Raw genomic sequence first — 13,136 nt, forward strand, 5'->3', positions numbered from 1 at the left:
GAGAGCATTTCGGGGGTGATGTTTTGGCCGGAATTTTCTTTGCCCATGGTGGCTGCGTGTTCCCTGCTGTTTGCGGTCGGCCTGGCTTGCTTTCTCCTTCCCCGCACTGGAGGTGGGCAGGCTGCTAGGTGGATGTGCCTCCCAGAGCCTGGGAGAATGCCTTCTTTGCTCACTCCTGAGCCTCCGTGTGCGCGGCTCTAAGAGATGATGTGTGCTAGACTTCGGCCCTGAGCAGCCCAGACCCTGGACTACAGCAGCTGCCGTTCGGCTTCCCCCTCCCTCCCTCTTCGGCCCTTTGTGAGGTGCCTTCTTCGAGCGGCCCTTCTAGGCGCTGGGATTGGCCGATCGCAGGTGGGCAGGCGGGGAAACAGAGGAAGGGAGACGCCGGGGAGCAGGTGCCCTGGGTTTTCTGCCCCCCTCGCCGTTCCCCCCTCCCTTGCAGCAAGAGTCCCCGGGAGGGAACGCATCCCCCTCCTCTCCGCCCCCCCCCCATCACGCCACTGCCCACAAATAAGGGATGCTGAGATTGGCGGAAAGTACCGCGAGATCAGCCTTGCACAGGGGGCGGGGGCTGGCTGGCAGCTCAGTCTCGGAGCTGGGGGCGGAGATTGTCTTTGCACGGTTGCGGGGGGCTGCGGCAGCACTTTCGGGGTGCCTCGGCAGAAGCCAAGGAGGAGGAAGGAGAGCGGCCGGGCGTGGCGGGGACCGGAGGCTGAGGCAGCGGAGGCGGATGCGGGCCGGCCGCCTTGTAAGAACCTGCAGATGCTCAGCCCCTGGAGGGATGCCGGGCGGTGGGGGGCAGGGGTGCCCGGGCCGGAGCGGGTGGGGGGCGGCCCCGCCCCGCGCCCCCTCTGCCTCTGCAGCTTTGTGCCTCTGGCCGCTGGGGCAGCCCCCCCCCCCGTGCCACCCCGGCTGGTGGCGGCCCGAGGGCACAATGGGAACCCCGGGGGGACGGGATGAGCAGATGCAGAGCCCCCCGCCCCCCAGAGGCGGCCTGGCGGGCTGGGCATACACGGGGAAGGCTCTCTTTACAAAGAAAAGCCTCCCCACCCGAGGAACCCACCCAAAAGCCCCCGAGAACTGGGAGAATCAGGCAGTGGCTGCGGGGAAGGGGGGCGGCCACCATTGTCTGAGGCCCGCCCGGGCCCGGGGGGCCAGAGAAGACCCGGATGCAGGGGGCAGAGCACCCCGAGGGGAGGAGATGAACCAACCACACCTGTGGAGGCCCCAGGGGGGCAGGCAAGGGGATGGAGGAACGCCTTTTTGTACGGTGCCAACTGGGGGGGCAGCGTGGGGGTGCCAGCCACTGGGCCAAGCTCGCAGGGTGGCAGAAGGATGGCAGGGTAGAAGTAGCTTCGAGAGCCTTTTGTGTGAAAGAAGACTGGGGGGCACCAGAGGGGGAGCTGGGCCCCACCTGTGGCGGCAGGGGGCGGGGCACAGCTCGGACTGATACAGCAAGCCTTTCTCTTGGGTACCAGCCCTCAGAGTCACCCAGCCCTGGGGAGGGGGGGTACGTGACAAAAGAAGGGCAGGGCAGAAGCAGTGCAGAGAGCCTACTGTGTGAAAACCATGGCTGCCGAGAGCGGCCACACCTGTGGAGGCAGCTGGGGGAGGGGCAGGCAGACACAAGCCTTTCTCTAGGATGCCAGCCCCTTAGCCATGGCAGCCGCAGGGCCCAGCCCTACAGTGACAAAAGAAGGGGAGCGCAGAAGCAGTGTAGACAGCTACTACATGAAAGACATGGCGGAAAAGAGGAGCCACACCTGTGGAAGGAGCTAGGAGAGGGGCAAACAGAGTAAAGGAAGGACAGAAGCCTTTTCCTAGGATACCAGCCAATGGGGCATGCCAGCCCAACAGGTCAACCCCGACGATACAAAGCAAAGGGAAAAGAAGAAGCATAGCCACAGAGCCTACTATCCAAAAAGGCATTATGCCAAGCTATTGGGTAAAAAAAAAAAATGAGCATTTCTAGGGAGCCAACTACAAGGCTGGCACTGTGCCAAGATCTGGGGACCAAAAATAAGGTAAGTTGGTAAGTATTTTGATGGAGCCTACTATGTGAAAGGCCCTAAGCCAAACTGAGGGGGATATAAAAAACTTAAAAAGCAAAAAACATTTTAAGCACTTTTTTTACAGGAACACTACTACATACAAGGCCTTGTGCCAAATGCTGAGCATATAAAAATAAAGTAAAGAAACACTTCCATAGAGCCTACTATGTGAAAAGTCCTGTGCCAAGCTCTGAGAAGACAAAACTACAGGAAGGACATAAACAAGTCCAAACATCCTACTATGTGAAAGACCCTGTGCCAAGCTCAAAGGATATAAAAAGAAGGGAAAGAGATAAACATTTCCATACAGGCCACTATGTGAAAGGCCCTGTGCCAGGCTCTGAGGATATAAAAATAGGAGAAGGAGATAAACATGTCCACAGAGCCTACTATGTGAAAGGCCCTGTGCCAGGCTCTGAAAATATAAAAACAGGGGAAGGAGATAAACATGTCCACAGAGCCTACTATGTGAAAGGCCCTGTGCCAGGCTCTGAAAATATAAAAACAGGGGAAGGAGATAAACATGTCCACAGAGCCTACTATGTGAAAGGCCCTGTGCCAGGCTCTGAAAATATAAAAACAGGGGAAGGAGATAAACATGTCCACAGAGCCTACTATGTGAAAGGCCCTGTGCCAGGCTCTGAAAATATAAAAACAGGGGAAGGAGATAAACATGTCCACAGAGCCTACTATGTGAAAGGCCCTGTGCCAGGCTCTGAAAATATAAAAACAAGGGAAGGAGATAAACATTTCCATACAGCCTACTATGTGAAAGGCCCCGTGCCAGGCTCTGAGGATATAAAAATAGGGGAAGGAGATAAACATTTCCATAGAGCCTACTATGTGAAAGGCCCTGTGCCAGGCTCTGAAAATATAAAAACAGGGTAAGGAGATAAACATGTCCACAGAGCCTACTATGTGAAAGGCCCTGTGCCAAGCTCTGAGGACATAAAAATAGGGGAAGGAAATAAACAGTTCCATAGAGCCTACTATGTAAAAGGCCCTCTGCCAGGCTCTGAGGATATAAAAACAGGAAAAAGAGATAAACATGTCCATAGAGCCTACTATGTAAATTACCCTGTGCCAAGCTCTGAGGACATAAAAATAAGGGAAATAGATAAACATATCTATAGAGCCTACTATGTGAAATGCCTTGTGCCAACCTCTGAGGATATAAAAATAGGGGAAAGAGATAAACATTTCCATAGAGCCTACGATGTGAAAGGCCCTGTGCCAGGCTCTGAGGATATAAAAATAGGGGAAGGAGATATACATGTCCACAGAGCCTACTATGTGAAAGGCCCTGTGCCAAGCTCTGAGGACATAAAAATAGGGGAAAAAGATAAACATCCGTAGAGCCTACTATGTGAAGGGCCCTGTGCCAAGCTCTCAGAAAATAAAAATAGGCAAAGGATAAACATTTTAAGCATTTCCATAGAGCCTACTATGTTAAAGGCACTGTGCCAAGCTATAAGAATATACAAATAGGGGAAGGAAATAACCATGTCCCTAGTCTACTGTGTGAAAGGCTCTGTGTAAATCTCTGAGTATATGAAAATGGGAGATAAACATGTCCATAGAGCCTACTATGTGAATGGCCCTGTGCCAAGCTCTGAGGACATAAAATTAGGGGAAGGAAATAAGCATGTTCATAGAGCGTACTATGTGAATTGCCCTGTGCTAGTCTCTGAGGACCTAAAAATAGGGGAAGGAGATAAACATGTCCATAGAGCCTACTATGGAAAGGCCTTGTGCCAAGCTCTGAGGATATAATAATAAGGGAAAGTGATAAACATTTCCATAGAGCCTGCTATGTAAATGACCCTGTGCCATGCTCTGAGGCCATAAAAATAGGGGAAAGAGATAAACATGTCCATAGAGCCTACTATGTGAAAGGCCTTATGCCAAGCTCTGAAGACACAACAAATAAAGGCAGGAAATAAACCTTTTAATCATTTTTATAGAGCCTACTATGTGAAGGGCCCTGTGCCAAGCTCTGAGGAAATAAAAATGGGGAAGGATAAACATTCTAAGCATTTCCATAGAGCCTCCTATTTCAAAAGCCTTGTGCCAAGCTCCAAAGATACAAAAATAAAGCAAGGAAATAACCCTTTTAATCATTTTTATAGAGCCTACTACGTGAAAGGCCCTGTGCCAAGCTCTGCACTTACGAAAATAGGGGTACAAGATAAACATTTTAAAAGTATTTATAGAGCCAGCCTACCTACTATGTGACAAACCCTGTGCCAAGCTCTGAGGATACCAAAATAGGGGAAGGAGACAAACATTTTAACCACTTTTACAGAGCCTACTTTACGAAAGGCCCTGTGCCTCTGAGGATGAGAATGAAATAAACCTTTTAATCATTTTTATAGAACCTACTCTGAAAGGCCCTGTGCCAAGCTCTGAGAATATAAAAATAGGAGAAGGAGGTAAGCATAGTACTACTCTATGAAAACCTCCTGTTCCAAGTTCTGAGGATATAAAAATAGAGGAAGGAGAAGTAATTTAAACATTTTTATACAACCTACTTTGTGAAAGCTTCTCTGCTAGGTTCTGGGGATACAAAAATAGGGAAAGGAGATAAAAATTTAAAGCATTTTCATAGAGCCTACTAAGTGAAAGTCCCTGTGCCAAGCTCTGAGGTTATAAAAATGGGGAGATAGCCTTCCATAGAGCCTAATGTATGAAAGACCCTGAGCCAAGTTCTGAGGATATGAAAATAGGGCAAGAAGATGAATACTTTAAACATTTTTATAGAGCCACCTACTATGTGAAAGGTCTTGTGCCAAACTATGAGAATATAAATATATTGGAGAGAGATAAAGATTTGAAACATTTCCATAGATCCGAGTAGACCATATGCCAAGCTCTGAGGATACAAAAATAAAGAAATAAACCATTTATCATATTTATAGACTCTGTTATGTGAAAGGTACTGTACCAAGCTCTGAGATTTTAAAAATAAGGGTAGGTGATAGACATTTTAAGTATTTCCATAAGTATTTCCATTTTAAGTATTTCCAGAATCTGCTATGTAAAACGGCCTGTGCCAAGCTCTGAGGATACAAAAATAGAGGAAGTAGCTAAACTTTTCCATAGAGCCTACTATGTGAAAGACCATGTGCCAACCTCTGAGAATACAAAAATAGTAGAGATAAACATTTTAAACATTTCCATAGAGTCTACTAGGTGACAGACACTGCCAAGCTCTGAAGATACAAAAACAGTGGAAGGAGATGATAAACATTATAAACATTTTTATAGAACCAGCCTATGTGCAAGACTCTGTCGCAACCTTTGAAGATACAAGAATAAAGGAAGGAAATAAATCTTTTAATTATTTTTATAGAGCCTGTTATATGAAAGGCCTATGTAAAACTTAGAGAATTTAAAAATAAGGGAAAGAGACAATTTAAACATTTCTATAGAATCTACTATGTGAAAGGCCCTGTACCAAGCTCTGTGGTTAAAAAAATGGGGGAATGAGATAAACGTTTTAAATATTTTTATAGAGCCAGCTTACTTTGTGAAAGGCCCTGTGCCAAGCTTTGAAGATATAAAAATAAGGGAAGGTAATAAAACTTTTAATCATTTTTATAGATCCTACTGTGTGAAAGGCCCTGTGCCAAGCTCTGAGAATATAAAAATAGGTGAAGGTGGTAAACATTTCCATAGATTCTAATATATGAATAGTCATATAACAAATTCTGAAGATATAAAAATAGAGGAAGGAGAAGTATTTTAAGCATTTTTATATAGCCTATTTTGTGAAAGCTTCTTTGCCAAGTAAAAAATCGGGAAAGGAGATAAAAATTTTAAGCATTTCCATAGAGCCTACTATGTGAAAGGCCCTGTGCCAAGCTCCGAGGATGCAAAAAGAGGGAATGGAGAGAAACTAAGCATTTTTATAAAATCTACTATGGAAAAGGTTCTGTGCCAAGTTCTGAGGATACAAAAATTTTGGAAGGAGAGAAGCATTTCCACAGAGCCTACTGTGTGAATTGATCTGTGCTAAATACTTTTCCAGAATTATGTCATTTCTTCATAATTATGTAGTCTATGACTGTGTCCCAAATAGATTCTTGCAAATAATAAATAAGCAAATAGATGCTTAATTTTTGAATAACGGAATACATTCCACATTGGCTGTGTTTGGGTATGTATGTATGTCTCTCCATTTAAAATTTTTCACCCCATGTTAAGGAAGTGAATGTTGTGTTTCTTCTTTCATTTTATTTTGGCTTGTGCTTTTCCATTGCAATGATCAAAATTCTACTCTTTCGTATTTGTTTTTCTTTATAATGTCTTATATGTGTAACTGTGTATTTTATATTTATGTTTGCATATGCACTTAGATATGTTTGTGTTTTATATATACTTACAGTTTTGTTCATTTGATCTGTATAGGTTCCTAGAAGTCTGTACCTAGTATGCATGATGAAGCATAGGGCAGTTAGGTGGTGCAGTGTTTAGAGCACTTCACCTGGAATCAGAGAGGCCTGAGTTTAATTTCAGCATTGGTGGTTTCCTAATTGACTCTGGGCAAGTTAGTTAACCCTTTTCTTTGTCGATTTCCTTCTGATAAAATAACATCCACCTCCTAGGGTTTTGGTGAGGATCTATTGAGATACTATTTGTAAAGTGCAGGGCATAGCTACTGGCACAGGTTGGTAGCTTAATAATGCTTCCTTTTCTTCCCAGTTGCCTTTGAAACTATCCATTTCATCATTGTTAGTGTTGTTTAGTTGTTTTTCATTGGTGTCCATCTCTTTGTGAATTTATTTGGGGTTTTCTTGGCGAAAATGGTGGAATGGTTTGCCATTATTATCTTCTCTAGCTCATTTTACAGATGAAGAAACTGAGACAAATAGGATTAGGTGACTTGCCCTGGATCACATAGTGAGTTTAGATTTGAACTCAGGAAGATTAGTTGTCTTGACTCCTGGCCTGGTGTTTATCTGCACTGCAGCGCCACCTAGCTACCATTATTATTTATTATTGTACAATAATATTCCATAAAATTTGTTTAGCAATTCCCCAATAGGAAGCTTTTTAATTTCCATTTTTTGCCTAATATGAAAAGCATTTGTATAAATATTTGTGTATATATATATATATATATATATATATATATATATATATATATATCCATTTCCTTTTTCTCTGATTTCTTTGAGAGTGGACCTAATAGTGAGTTAATTGTTCTTTCTTTGGTTTCTGTAGAGTTGTTGTCCTACTAGGAATAGAAATGCAGTTTCATAACTTTTGGGGTATAGTCCCAAAAAGTATGGTTTGTTTTTTAAATGTCTGTTGTCCAGTGTTTTAATAGATTGTTTTCATCCTATACTTTTTACCTCCCAGAACAGAAAATAGAGCTATAAATGAAAAATATTCTGTATTCTCATAATGAAAATTATTTTGATTCATATAATTATATTAACTAATTCCCCATAAGCACATATAGGTGATTTAGTTTTATAATAAAATAAGATTGTAAAATTATTGGCTGTGGTTCTTTTCAAAGGAACTTATTAGACATTGTAGGGGGAGCAACAAAGCCAATTCCATTTAATTTAACTGTAAAAGTTAAGTAGGTAGTTTATTGTTCTAGAGCTGTACTAAAAATCACTTCAAAATTACTACATTGAAATATGTAGAGTTTGATAGGACTGTTAAGTTTTCCAGTATATGGTCCATATACAGTAATGCACATTTAATCTACTTTTCTTATTAGAAAAGTATCCACCTTAAATTTCATTGTTTGCAAAGTAGCTCACTGATTGCAATCTCTGGCTATTAAAAAATGAAAGCTTGAAATAAGAGAAGTAATTATTTTAACAACAACCCTCGGTTATATGACATTTTAGAGTTTGCAAATCATTTTTCAGGATTGAGTAAAGCCCTGTAGGCGTATCATTGCCCCCTCTTATAGATGAAGAAGCTGACAAAGATAGGAAAAGGTACTGTAAGTTTTCAAAAAGGTGTTGATCAGTTTTCACACAACAGCTACTTTCCAACAAGACTCCAGATAATCTCTCCCCATAGACTCAAAGTAATTTTCCCAAAACATTCATTCATTAAAGTAAGCGATATGTTATTTAACTTTGATAGTGGTATCTTGACATTGACCATTGTAATTGAAAAGTTTGTTGTTTCTGCATCTTTATTTTTTGTTATTATAGTCAATCATATGTTCTTTTGATTTTGCTTTTTGTCTCCCTCTGCATAATTTTATACTTCTTTTTTTCTAATCATTTATATTTGTTCTTTCAAAGTTCCTTGTTTGCCTTTCCAATATATACATTGTATTGTGTTGTATACATTGTTCTTCTGGTTCTGCTCACTTCACTTGCTATCAGCTCATACAAAGCATCATTGATAATACCATATTTTGCTTAGCAATTTTGCAATTGGTGAATGTCCCCTTCACCCCCCCCCAACTAGTTTCCAATTCTTTGTTATTGCCAGAAGAGTTGCTGTAAATATTTTCTTTTTAGGTTTTTCAAGGCAATGGGGTTAAATGTCTTGCCCAAGTTCACACAGCTAAGTAATTATTAAGTGTCTGAGGTGGAATTTGAACTCAGGTCCTCCTGACTCCAGGCCAGTGTTCTATTCACTGCACCACCTAGCTGCCCCTGCTGTAAATATATTTTGACCATATAGAGTCTTAACCTCTTCATTCTCCTTGGGGGTCAGATTGATGTATTGTCATGTCAAAGGCTATACACAATTTATTGTTGTGGGTCATTAGAACTTGGAAGGTGTGAGTTGAACCCTGTTCTCTCTCATAACATTGGCTGAGACTATTGTAAACAAGGAAATAATAATGCCCATCTGAGGCAGTTACATGACCCAGATGGTAGGACAAAAAGCAAAAAGGCAGATTTTAAAATTTTGACAAGGAGTTTCTGAGCCTGCCTACAACCTTACTATTGACTGACTGCATCTTAGCCTTTTGTCTGTGACTGCTTTTTCCTCCTTTTTTTTGGGGGGGGGGTTGAAAGGCAGTGGGGTGAAGTGACTTGGCCAAGGTCACACGGCTAGGTAATTATTAAGTGTCTGAGGTCACATTTGAACTCAGATCCTCCTGACTCCAGGGCCAGTGCTCTATCTACTATGTCACCTAGTTGCCCCTGTGATTTCTCTTTGTTTTTTATTCTCTGGACTGCTCTTTATTTGTCTTAAGAACTGTTTCTACCTGAGATTATTGAAATATATATTTTAAGAGGACTCTTGTTTAAATCCTCAGGTTATCCACTGCATTGTGCTGTAGGAGGAATATCTACCTGGACAGTCCTGTTCTCTATTTGATTACATTTCAGATTAGTCCAGGTAGTTATCACGAGGTAGTGAATATGCATGGTTTAGTAACATTTTAGGCATAGTTTCAAATTAAAAATCTAGAATGACTGAATCATTTCACAAGTCCACTAGACTTCTGTTGCTATTCCTGTTTTCTCCTCCAGCATCTGCCATTATTCTTTTTTTGTTGTTCTTTTGCAAGGCAATGGGGTTAATTGATTAATTATTGTATGATCTTCAAATATCCATTGTCTCTTTTCCTCTTTGCCTATGCTTATTACTTTGATTTGTTTATTGCCTTATAGCTGTAACTAGCATTTCTAGCATTATACTACATAGAAGTGGTGACAATGGATATCCCTTATCTGACCCTTGATATTCTTGGAAAGTGCTCCAATCTTTCTACGTTAAATAGAATGTTTTTCATTTTTGTTACAGATTTGTTAAGGAAACATCCATTTATTTACACAATTGCCTTTGTTTTTGGTAGAGATTGATGGTGAACTTTTTCTTTTTTGGAGGCAGAGTTAAGTGACTTGCCCAGGGTCACACGGCTAGTAAATGTTGGAGGTCAGATTTGAATTCAGGTTCTCCTGATTTCAGGGCCAGTACTCTATCCATTGCATTTATCTAGTTGCCCTTGTGAATTTTCTTCAAAAGTCTTTTCGATATTCTTGTCTTTTTAAAATATAGTCTATTATATTTTATTTTCCTTATATTGAACTAAGCCTGCATTCATGGGATAATCTAACCTTGTCATAGTGTCTTTTAATAGGGGCAGTTAGGTGGCACAGTGGATAGAGCACCGGCCTTGGAGTCAGGAGTACTTGGGTTCAAATCCGACCTCAGACACTTAATAATTACCTAGCCGTGTGGCCTTGGGCAAGCCACTTAACCCCATTGTCTTGAAAAATCTAAATCTAAATATATATCCAGCCTATTTTCTAATATTCTGCTGAATATATTTGCATCAATGTTCATTAGGGGATATTGGTTTCAATTTTCTTTCAGTGCTATGTCTCTCCTTTAAGCATCAAGATCATGTTTGAATCACAGAAAGTTTAGAAGAATCTATTCCTCTCTGGTTTTTTTTAGGTTTTTGCAAGGCAAGCGGGGTTAAGTAGCTTGCCCAAGGCCACACGGCTAGGTAATTATTAAGTGTCTGAGACCGGATTTGAACTCAGGTACTCCTGACTCCAGGGCCGGTGCTTTATCCACTACGCCACCTAGCCACCCCACCTTCCTCTCTATTTTTACAAATAATTTATGTAATATTGGAATTAATTGATGGGAGTAGATGAGAATAAAAGCCCCTATTGCCTTATATACTGGGTGTTAATCTGGCATGGATTGAGCCTTTGGGTCACTCATTGCTGGATTTTGGTGCTAATCTGCCCTACCCTGAATTAGGGCTCTCATTTGCCCTGATCTAGATGCTGAATAAGCCTTGTCTATTATTACAGATGTGAGTGGGGTTTTGTTGTTGCCCTCACTGGATGTGATACTCTAGTTTTCTCCCTTTCTACCTAACCTAGCTGGTGATTACCATGTTCTGTGGTTCTGCAGAATTCTGCCCGTTTTTTGGTAGTGGTAGTGGTCTTGATCTGGATGGAGATTTTCTTTATCATGGTTTCTTCTAGTATTTTTTGAGTAATACTGCATTGTTTTGCAGGATTTGGGAATTTCTCAGTCCAAACTTGGAACCATCTTCGCACAATGTCCCATATACTGTCAATACTGTTCATGACAGCTATTCTGCCTGCCCTCTGCTCACCTTTAATCATTAACTACACACAGACTCCATGTCATCCCCTCCCTTTGACTCATACAATTCCTAAATGAATTGTGTGCTCTGAGTCTTCCTCCAACCTGGTAGCCTAGTGCTTCTTCAAATAGCCTTTTCTCCATCAAGAGGAAACCACACTGTCTATCCAAGACTATATCTCCCAGAAGTTTAGACAAGCAAATGCATGAGACCTTTTTCTGCTTACAGAAAATTTGTCTTCAATTCTTTGATACAAGAGGCTCATTGAGCAGGGTTATTTGTATTGTCCTATCTTCTGAGGAATAGTGAATGAATGACCTTGATGTCTGGGAAACACCTTGGTGTCAAAGTATCTGTAAGACGGTATTTTATTTTATTAAATCCGATATATTTTTGGTAATTAAAAATAGTAAGCACAATGGGGTTTTATGTTCTCAACTTTTTTCCAATTGACTGGTAAATGGTCAAAGTTCAGTCCATTTTGAATATCATTTGTGGTGGATAAAAGATGAAATAACTGAGGAAACAGGAGTTTGATCTTCTGAGCATATTTTCATGCCAGTTACCTAATTGATTGGGACCAGATCTTCTTAGCTTAGAGATGGACCTCAAATGTAGGTGTAGATGGACTTTTATACATTAAAAACAATTAAACGAGTAAGGCCCAGTTAGTTAAAAGGAAGCAATATAACATTAGGGGATCTGATTTCTAATTTAAGGAAAGATTAGGAGGAATAGGTGCAGTTCTCTGAATTGCAGAAAAAGTGGTGTTTCACTACCCTCAAGTATCTGTAAATAATCAAAGGAACGTGGAAATGATCTCTAAGTGATCACTAAGGGTCAAGTTTTCAGATGAGTCATATGGGTTGCTTGAGATGTACAACTGTCAAAAAACTCCTTGAATCAATCCTTGGATCTGACTGAGTTTCTAGTCAGCATAATTGAGGTCCTTGGTTAAAGGTCTGTAAGCAGCAGAAGAGGTGGTTCAGTTTCTTAGCCACGCTGGACTAGTTTCAAAGAATGCAGTAAGGTTTTCTCCCAGTTCCCAGAATTGAATAAACTTTTCTTACAAGATTTGGACTAGACCCATAATTCAAAAGAAAGAAAACCGAGTTAGCTCCAGAATTGAGTCACAAGATGGAGTCAGTATAGTTGATTCACTTCCCATACTGAACCATTTGCTATTCTAATCCCTTTAATTTTCTCACGCTTATGAATGCCTGCTTGTTCTCTACCAAGACCGTCTTCAAGGAGGTCTTCATTATTTGAATGGATGACTCATTAAGATTTTGTATAGATGAGAGAGTGGGTTTCTAGATCAATATTCATTCATAGTAACCATTTTTGGAGATATTTCCCATATCTTTTGGATTTCTCATAACTATATATCCCCCAATATCCTCACAATTGTATTCCTTCTAGCATGGAATGCCTATATCTTTACTTAGTCTACTCCTGTCCTTTACCTGCCTTGTTTTTTTTTTTTTTGTCCTCTTTCTACTTCCTCCATAAACACCTCTAGGATTGTGATGGAACAAGCATAGTATTTCCATTCTTCTTTATAGGGAAAAAATCTTTTTTAAAATGTCTTCTGCCATCCTTTTCCATTTTTCCTCTGTTTAGAGTCTTTCATTTTCATCTTTTTGTTGTAACTGCTACCTTTGGTAATCATTGTTAGTCAACTTTGTGGCAAAAAAAGGTCATATATTTGCTAAATAAGGTCCTTGTTTTTCCCATTAACCTATTTTGGTTATATTTCTGGATGAAATTATAAGTATCTAAGTAATTTTTGTGGGGTCTTTTGGCTTTTTCCAATTACTTTATTAAGAAATTCAGATTAAGGTTTTATTGGTATATCATATATTTTCTTATTATCAGTCTTTATTCCTACTTCTAATTTTCTTTTTTACTAATTCCACTTTTGGCTCAGACTAATCAGTGGTCTCAATTATATAGTCAGGCAGCAAATTCAGAGGTAACTGCTCCAACCATAACTATCTTTTTCTGTTTACTCA

At 40.8% G+C, this 13,136-nt stretch overlaps 1 long non-coding RNA gene across 2 annotated transcripts in view; it reads left to right on the plus strand.

Annotated features, from left to right (window-relative positions):
* The first annotated feature begins 609 nt into the window (after window positions 1-609).
* LOC141498559 (uncharacterized) overlaps window positions 610-13,136 on the plus strand; it is a 30,995-nt gene continuing 18,468 nt past the window's right edge. The window contains exon 1 of one of the 2 annotated variants that reach the window (XR_012471686.1): window positions 610-748. This is a non-coding gene — a long non-coding RNA (uncharacterized LOC141498559). The remainder of the gene's footprint in view (window positions 749-13,136) is intronic. The other variant, XR_012471685.1, reaches the window with a different exon arrangement.

This window comes from Macrotis lagotis, chromosome X, assembly GCF_037893015.1.
Source record: "Macrotis lagotis isolate mMagLag1 chromosome X, bilby.v1.9.chrom.fasta, whole genome shotgun sequence".
NCBI lineage: Eukaryota > Metazoa > Chordata > Mammalia > Peramelemorphia > Peramelidae > Macrotis > Macrotis lagotis.